Here is a 10,078-nt window from a genome sequence, read left to right as displayed (position 1 = left end):
ACCTGGTCAACTCAAAGGAGTTATCATCTTTAATCTGGGAAAGAACTAATCATGCTTTACCATTAACTACTTTCCATGCATTTAAATAAACACTTCTACTGAAGCCTTGGAAATTAAAATATTCTCATTTTTGTTTCACATTTAGACACATTAAGTGAAAACAGATTTAAAAAATCAGTGAGCCATCTGTAGTGTTTACATCCTTAAGGGCAGAAGAAGCCCACAGACATAATTCATTCTGTAAGGAGGGATGCGAGGCACGAGAATTTCTAAAATTTGCCTGGGTCTTTTTGTTCACAATCTTAAACCATTTAATAGTTTCCAAATTAAACTTGAGAATTTAGAGTATGGTTCTTGAATTTTAATTTTAATGCACTTAATAATCGCTGTGGGTGCTTGTTAAATATACAAATTCCCAGCTTCCACTCCAAGAGATGCTGATTCAATTCGTATTTGGAATCAACATTTTTAACCAAGCATCCTCCTGACTATGATGTGGTATTTTCCGTGAACATCCTTTGAAAATAGAAGTTTTGAAATACAGTTTTCCAATAAAAATGATGCAAAGCATCCTCCTTTTCTGCATCATTTAATATTCATTGAATACTAGATGCCTATAATGGTCATAGTCCTAAGAATGCATCATTTTTGGTATTCACACTGACAATGATTTGGAAGAAGTTACCCCTTTTCAAAGCAGACAAATATGCAAAAGACAGGGGTCTAAGAGGCCCTGGATTCCAGGGAAGGTATTTGAACGCAATGTGTCTTCCCCTCTGAAATTTCCATTAGGATGAAAGAGGTAAGGTGGGGCTCAGAAAGCTGGTCTCTCATCTTTATATAGAAGTGACAGTGCAAGAGATACTCAGGTTAATGTCAGCGCAGAAGAGGTGAGATGTTCAGGTACATCAATAATGCATGCCTCTGCTTTCTTACATCCCTATCACATCAAAAGGAAGCACATCCTCCCTCTAAAGATGTTGCATGAGAATGGAAAAAAACAAATATAAAATCACTGCTACAGCCTTGATAAAAGATAGTAAAGGAACGAATATTTATTTTGTGTCTCGACTGTGACACCTGGGGAAACTAAGGCTCAGGTAGGTTAAGTGTCTCTCCCTAGATCACATAGCAAGCATTCTCAGTTCTCTCACACTGCTAACAAACTACTCTAGAACTTAGGGGCTCAAAACAGCAATTTATTATTACATGTCAGGGTTCTAGGGGTAGCCTGGGCTCAGCTGGGGGGTTCTTACTTGGGACCTCTCACACGGTGGCAGTTGGGGATGGAGCCATAGGATCAACTGGGCTAGATGCCCAAGTTGTCTTTTTACTCGCATGTCTGGTGTCTTGGTGTTCTTTGGCCTTTTTCTGTTCCTACATCACATCTTGTTTTGTACTTTTCACAGCATAGTGGATTCAAGGTAGTCATACTTCTTAGGTGATAGTTAGCTTCTGAGATGGCAGAAAGAAGTTCCCAGGACAGGTAAGTTTACACATGAGACTGGCAGAGCATCATTTCTACAATATCCTGTTGGTCAAAGCTGTCATAGGCTCACTCAAATTCAAGGGGATAGAGAAATATAGTCTCCTTCTTGATGGGAAAGTGTCAAGGTCACATGGCAGAGAAGCATGCGAGATGGAAAACATTGGTGCAGCCATGTTTAAGGGAGTTTACTTTGCATGTGGGAAACATGTGGATAAGTGTAGGCTGGAGTGAAAACAGATATTTAGTCTCCAAAGAGGGCACTCTTCTGGGTCACTATTGGCCAATAGTCTCATTCCACTCTCATCCCTATCCCCCATATCTATAGGTTCCTAGGGCTTTCCTCTTGTTGATGTCCTTGCTTTCTGCTCCTCCTCCAACGCAGTGTGCCTCCTTCACTTCTACTCATCTTTCAGATTCCCACTCAGAGGCCCTTCTCTGATACCTCCAGGCTGGGTCAGCTCCTTTTCACAAGCCCTCGTGGGAAATATTTCCTCTCAGCCAAAACTTGTTCCAGGATTGTAATTATACATTCAATGATGTGACTTTTTGATTGATCTTTGTTTCCCTTGAATTTCAAGAAAGCATGGATTTTGTATAATTCAATTTCACTCCCAAACTCAGCACCTCCCTTACAGATAGGGGTAGCCAATAAGTTTTTGTTGAACAAACAAAGATTGTTGACATAAATTTCAGGTTCTTAGGGTAGTCACATGGAAAAAGAGTACTCACCTGGATATGACAGTTCTAACCACAGTTAATTAAAATTAATTTCTCAGTGAATGGTTAGAGCCATGGAAGAACAATGGCAGGGAATGAAGATCAATTATAGCACGCTATCCTATTATACAAATACGATGCATCTTTATACCAATACTGTCAGATTTATATACAACTATTCCTATTTAATTTAATTTATTTTTTAAAAAGATTTCTTTCATTTGTTCTAGACAGAGGGGAAGGGAGGGAGGAAGAGAGGGAGAGAAAAATCAATGTATGGTTGCCTTTTGTGTGCTCCCCACCAGGGACCTGACCTGGCCCGCAACCCTGGAATGTGCCCTGACTGGGAATCAAACCAGCAACCCCTTGGTTTGCAGGCCTGTGCTTAATCCACTGAGCCACACCAGCCAGGGCACAACTATTCCTATTTTACAATTGAGTATGCCAACTAGTAAACGAGGGAGGGGAAATTGGCTACTTTTTATTTACAGGTGATATAGTCAAACTATATATATAAAATTATATATGTGTATATATAATGTAATAATCATATCTATATAATATAATAGTTATATATGTACACATATATGTAGCTGGTCAATTTTAATTACATATACACATACATCTATTGCTTCAAGAACTTATAAAATTGCTTTGCTAAAAATTATGAAATCCCCTTTGCTGAAAGAGGAACAGCAACACCAGGAGAGTTGAAGGGAAGGACAAAGGAAAGGAATCATTTGAAGATACACGCTATCTGGAAATAGCCTGGGCATCCTGTGTGTTAGCGCAGTAGGTGGGCCGACAAAATCTCCTGACTTGTTTCATAGATGAAATAAAGACTGTAAATGCATGCAGATACAGTCAGAAACTGTGACTAACTGGGGGAATCTAAGAGAGGAGCATGAGATCACGTTTTATTTCTCACACCCAGCCACCAAAGCAGCATGGCAACCACGAGACAAGTTTAAAGGACCTCATGGTTTGCAGTGCAGAGAACACCCCCAAAACCCCACACAGTACAGGATATGAGAGTGAGGTGAAGTAACCAAAATTAGCACACTGACTAGCTCTTTCATCTGTGACACCATTGTGACAGGCATCTTTCTTCTCTTTTAAAAATCACGAGTAGGTATTACTTTGCTACAGACTAGGGATGTCAGGGTAGCTTATAATTTCAAAGGAATAAAAGTCAATAGAGGTTTTTGGTTTTTTACTTACAGCGATTAAATTGTGTCTACATAAAGCATAGTCAATGGCTACATAACTACTTTGTGAATTTGTACTTTGTAGATCAGTTTTTTACAAACTTTACTTATAAAAAAAGGAGAATAACTACCCATCTACATGGAAATCAACTTTCTCAGTAAATCTCACAGAAAACTCGAATTCAGAAGACAGATAAAAGAGGAGCTGTTCTGGTTAAATCAGGGTTGGAGACCCTGGGGCATTGTCTGCTTTCCTTCCTTCTCTCACTCCAGGGTGGTTTATGTGGCGGTTCCCCTTAGACATACCCTAGGGCTCTACGAAACTCAATTTGAAGACCACCTCTGAAGATCAGTAAGCTGGGGTTCTTAATCCTCAACTACTTGTATTTATCTGGTAACATGTATCATCTGGATGACTCTTTGTCCCTTTTTACTCTATGTAGACAGAGTTGATCATTTGATTCAGGAGACCAGTAGAGTATTTACTTTGGGGTCTGTTGGTCACCCACATTTTCCCACTTTTTATTGATTGGGTTTTGCAAACAAGAAGTGTGAACAAATTATGCACACACATACATGCCCCCGATTTTCCCCATGGTGTTCTCTTTGCCTTGGAATGTTTTTCATTGTCTCCGAATAAACTAGAGAACATTCTTCAGGGCTCAACCTGATAGTTCTTTGTATGTAGCTTTTTCTCATGCCTCCTGGAGAAATAACTAACTACAATAGTCCCCTTTACCCATGGTTTTGCTTTCCACAGCTTCAGTTATTTGCTGTCAACCACAGTCCAAAAATATTAAATAAAAATTCTAGAAATAAATAATTTATACATTTTAAATCGAACATTTCTCCAAGTAACAGGATGAAATCTCAGGAGTCCCACTCTGTCCTGCCCAGGACGGGAATCACCCCTCATCCAGTGTATCCTCACTGTAGATGCTCACTGCCTGTTAGTCATTTAGTAGCTGTCTTTGTTATCAGATCAACTGTCACAGTATCACAGTGCTTGTGTTCAAGTCACCCTTATTTTACTTAATAACATCCCCTAAATGCAAGAGAGTGATGCTGGCAATTTGGATATGCCAAAGAGAAATCATAAAGTGCTTCCTTTAAGTGAAAAGATGGAAGTTCTTGACTTAAAAGCAAATAAAAGTATGCTAAGGAGGCGAAGATCTACGGTAAGAACAGATATTCTATACATGAAATTGTGAAGCAGGAAACAGAAATTTATGCCAGTTTTGATCCTCTTTCTGACATATCATCAGAAAGTCCATGTGGGTGTCCTCTACCTTCTGAGAGTTGCACAACTTCGCTTTTGCAAAAGACCTACGTTATTACTCATTTTTGTTAACCAAAAGAGATCCAAAGAGGATTTTCAATTTTATGAAAAAATCATTACTATACTGATGTAGTCCTTTTGTTAGCTCAGTCCTGGCTTACTCCTGTTGTTCTGGGATAGTTTTGAGTAGGGCTCCCTTTCACTCTCAAAAGTGGTCGCAGTTTGGAGGATGCATTCCATGGCCACTCTGTGTGGTATAAATTCTTTTGTGAAGTATCCATTCAAAGCTTTTTGTTACCTATCACATTGTCTGTTTTTCCCCCCTTATATATAGGGTAGGGAAAAAGTAGGTTTACAGCTGGGAGTATGTGAAACACAGAGATTATCCTTGTATTACTCTTCACTAGTTACGGTATTGTTTTCCATGTGAACGACTGTAAACCTACTTTTGCCCCACCCTTATGTATGTGAGTCCTTTTGGGTTACATTTATTGTAAATATACTCTACTCTGAGGCTTGGCAGGGAATGAGTTCATTTTTTAATTTTATTTTATGTCTCACATTTAATGAACTCACCTATTTTCAAGGTCAAATACTAGAAATAATCTGAATGGCTTAATCTTTTCATACAGCATATGGCCATGCCTCGGATGCTGAAATCCCAGTCAGTCACTGGTGCCTAAGGGATGGGGGAAAGCCGGAGTCTCATGGTATAAAGCATGACTGCCCGCCACCATTGCCTGGGCGGGGCTCTCACAGGGCAACTTCCTTCGGAAGAAGTACACATGAAGGACACACCTGGGTTTCCCTTCCGCCTCTGCCATTCAGCTGGTGAGCAATTTGTGTTCAGTGCCCTCATCTCCAAAGAGATAAGAGGAGCCTACTTTTCAGTATTCTTAAAAGGACTGAGTGGCCCATGTTCTATAAAAGCACATAGCCCCACACAAGAACATAATGGATGCTCAATATGTGCACGCTTCATTCTTCCTCTTCCTTTTTTCCTTTTTCTCCTTGCTTTCCTTCCTTCCCTTCTCCTCTTCTTTATTCCCTTTGTCCTCTCTCCTTCCTTTTATTAGTGACATAAAGGAAATGAGAGGCCTGATCTCTTTGCCTTGGACCTACAAGCTTGCTGGAGACACACAATTTAGCACACATAAACAACACACCACACAAAAGCACAAAGCACAAAGGAGGGGGGCATGGGCTATCAAAGGCTTTCAAAGTTCAAAGGTAAGAAAGAGTGAAGATATTCTCCATGAAAAGCATCAGGAGTGAATTCTCTCAAGCACAGTTGAAGAGAGCTTGTTAATCAAATCTCTAATACCATGGCTTGATGGAAGGCATTTAGTTATGTTTGAAGCAAGTGCTTTGAAATTTCGGTTGTTCATCCATTAGAGACAGACATCCTCAATTTCAGGGGTAAAAACAAGTAGCACATTATTACCCTTCAATCTTCTCTTCTCTCTCTTTGTTATGCTCTGGGAAAACCAAGCCAGTAAATGACATGTCACCCTAATTGATTTTAATTAGTGCTCCACAAAAGAAACCAGATAAAAGATCACTCTGTGATCCTGTACCCAGGTGAGATCTTTGAGCGCTGTTGAATTGGGGATTTCTAGGGTATCTCTTGCAAATAAAGATGGATTACAACAGCTTTGATGAAAACAATTATGCCTTTCACTATATTATATATTCATTAAGCACTCTCTTAAATCATTTGGGAAGTGAGTGATTGTTATCTATGAACAAATGAAGGACAAATGGTTTATTTTGTTTTTCATCATAATATTAGAGTGAAATTATAAATAAGAGTTCTCTTTAAGTTCTTCTTCATCTGGAAAATCTGTACTGATTTCTCAAGATTCATAAAAAGTTTGACTTTTTCCTTAAGGCTTTTGCCCATTTATTCCAGAAAAATTAAGTACTCTAATTTCCGCCTTGGCCATGTAGCAAATACTACTGAGTTCCTAGTCTGTGCCAGGTATGATGTTGGACGCTGTTTATAGAACCGTGAAAAATACAGTCATGATTCCTACTCGAAGGCATGCAGCTTATTCAGTTATAGTCCTTACTATATTGTTTAAAAATTACCTGTGTATAGAGACTTTTCTCACTCTGCTGTGGGAACTTTGGAAGATGGACATTCGACTATTCACATCAGTACACCCTTCATCCAGTGTCTGCTGTCACTCAGTAAACATTTACTGGAGTGTTCTAATCTGATCTGGGCAGTGTTACCGCCAGCTGTTCTGTGTTACCCAATAGAACACTCCTCTTGCTTTTTCTCCTCTCCTCTATCCTTAAAGCAATTCTATTTTAGGTTTTGATGTAGGAAGGTAAATGAGCAAAATGCATGCACTCATATGTCATCTTAGGTAGATTGACAGCAATTGTCTAGAGTTGCGTGGGGGAATGATTCTAAGGTCTCTATATAATATAGTGGGATGAGTGCTATGATTGATTAGTGATGTCTGCCAAGTGTAGTGGGCAGGACAAAGGTAGCGTGCATGCTGTGTATTTGTCATCTCTGCTTCTGCCTTGAGATCCAAACTTGAGAAGGAAGTAAGGGAATATGGCTAAACTATAGGTTTGGAGCTAGTACAGATGAGAACAAGCACAATTAACCAACTTCACTATTATGTGTCTTGGGTGAGATAATTGGCAATAACCAAGTCAAAAATCTTGGACTTAATCTGCATTATTTAACATTCATAGGAATAAATTCAAGTCATAATATTCCTCTTGTGTATCAATATATCCCATCCCTGTAACTTTAAAGTTCTCAAATTGTCTCACCTTCCTCAAGAGATGAAGTGACTCTAATGCTTACCCCTGCTCCCGCTCCACCCAGGCAGGTCAGTGACAGGATGGGGACATGAAATTGTCACTACCCAGCCTACGAGATTCAGGATACAAGTCAGACTGTCTGAATTCAGCTTGAGTTTTACCCTTTGCCTCTTGTGTAACTTTGAACAAACCAATGTATTGTTCTGCATCTTCATTTTGTCATCTATAGATTGAGGAGGCTGGACGAAATGATTTAGAAACTTCTTTTCAAATTTAATATTCTGTGTTTAAGTCCAGACTAAAATCAGCCAGGATTATTCTACTGAAGACCCATCCTTTGAATTGTCGCTACTCTGAGGTGGCTCTTCATCGCTAGGATCTGGGCAGGATGAAGAAACTGCAGCGGATGTATTGACCACTAGGGAAGGGTGACATCCTTGAGGACAGGACCCGCGTCTAACGTATCTTCATATCTCTGAGCTCAGCAGATACGTGTTACATAAAAGAAGCAAAACGTTAGCGGAAGGAGGATTCTGGAGGAAATCATCAGCACCAGTTTCGGGCAAGCGTCATTGTGTAATTAGCATCAGCCTGGGACCTGATGACAGCAACTGAATCAGCCGTTCAGGTCACACAAAATTTGCTGCCCAGGACATGGACTGGCTATGGGTTGTGGTTATTGCTGTTTTAATAAAAGACAGGAGAAGAATCCTTGCTTCTAAGGGAAAACCTTAATAAATGTGCTGGATCGCCCTGGTGTCCTTTGCGTTCTTCCTGACTAGGTATTCAGGGCATGAACATAATGAGAATGTTTGGAGAGAGTGACTGGAGAAAACAAAGGTAGGAGATTAAACAGCAGCCCTTCCTCTTCTCTTACTTTTCCCCCAATTCCCTTTCTGTCCTATCTTCAGCACAGCTCAGGAAAGAATGTGTTCAGAATTTTAAGTACCTAGACAGAGATCTTAATTTTCAGCCTGACAGGCATAAGAAGTGAGACTGTATGTACGATTAATTCTCAATCACCTCCTAATGGGACATTTGGCTCCTTCTCTCTCCCCTTGCACCCAGAACGGTGCTCCTAAACACCATCAAGGGGATTCTGATGATTCTCCTTTGTCTTTGGCTGAGGCAGGGGGATTTTAGTTGTAAATTACAGATTCCCTGGTCTATGCATCAGAAAGTCAGAAATGTGGGAAGGGCCTGGGGTTTGTATTTTTACTAAGTTCCCCCTTTTAATTTGGATGACACTTTGGTTTAGGATCCACTGATGTATTAAACAAGGTCAATATTCCTTATTTAAGGCCTTTTGTGATATTCCCTCCAACTCCCCTTCTCCTTTCCAGCTGGTGGCCGGCCATTCTCTAGTGGCATGCCTACCCTCACCCCCCGCCAGATCACAGTGGTTCTCCAAACTGACACGCTCTCTGCATCTCCATGTTTTTGCTTATGCTGCATCCTGTACCTACAAGGATTTTGCACAGGTATCTGCCTGGTGAACTTAACATCCTTTCTGAGCCTGTTAACCTGAACCTCCCATCCTCGAGTTTCCTGATAACCATCCATCTAACTGCAGAATTAATTGATCTCTCTTTTGTGTTCCCATAATATGCTGAACATTTGTCACTATTTTAGCTACAGTGACATATTTTCTACTTTTAAACTTGGCACAAACAGCCGAATAGTGGGATAGAGTGTTTTAAATAGAACAGAGTATTTAAAATTATTTTTATGCTTAATTTTTAAAGCAAGACAAAAATAACACATGTTAAGTCAAATAATACAGAAATGAGCTTACAATTAAAAAAAAAAAAAAAAGAAACCTCCCATTCCCCTGTCCTTGATCTAGACCCAATTTCCTGAGGCAATAGTTTAAGAACTCAATTTTTTTGACCAGACAATGCAAAATTTAGCAGAATCGAAGGGGGGAGGGGGCAGAAAGCAGCTCTTTTTCCTATTTCTGTCCCCTGGACACCCATTTCCACTCTGCAGAGATAAATACTATTACTAGTTTCTTCTGTAAGCCTCCTGGAATAGCTGTGAGTTTTCAAATGCATATTCAAACACCCACACACACCCACACACAGATGGATTCATACTATATTACTGTACACATATTATACATTGCCTTTATTACTTAACACTATATCTTGAAGATTTATTCCATATTTGTATGTAGAGTAACTTCTCATTTGCTTGTTGCCTATAAATTATTTCATTGCTATTAGCTGCACAATAATTTATTTAACAAATTCTCTACTGATGGAATTTTAGGTCACTACCTAACTTTTGCTACTACAAATAATTCTTCAGTGTACACATATCATTTTTTTTTCAACTGCAAGAATACCTGGAGGATAAGTTTCAAGGAGTGGAATTGGTGGGTGTACATATTTATGTGTAATAGAAATTTCCAAGTGGCTCTTCATAGAGCATATATAAACTTACAATCCCACCGCAAATGCACTTGTCAAACTATTGTGTTATTAAGTATTTTTTTGACTTTTTGTCCGTCTGATATTTAGGGAGTGGTATTAATCACACAGGGATGTCTGCGTATCTCACTATAATGGGAGTAGGCATATTTTTTATGGTTGCATG

The sequence above is a fragment of the Desmodus rotundus genome, chromosome 8 (assembly GCF_022682495.2).
Source record: "Desmodus rotundus isolate HL8 chromosome 8, HLdesRot8A.1, whole genome shotgun sequence".
NCBI classification, from domain to species: Eukaryota; Metazoa; Chordata; class Mammalia; order Chiroptera; family Phyllostomidae; genus Desmodus; species Desmodus rotundus.
The sequence above is the reverse complement of the archived record's forward strand: the minus strand, read 5'-3'. Positions refer to the sequence as shown.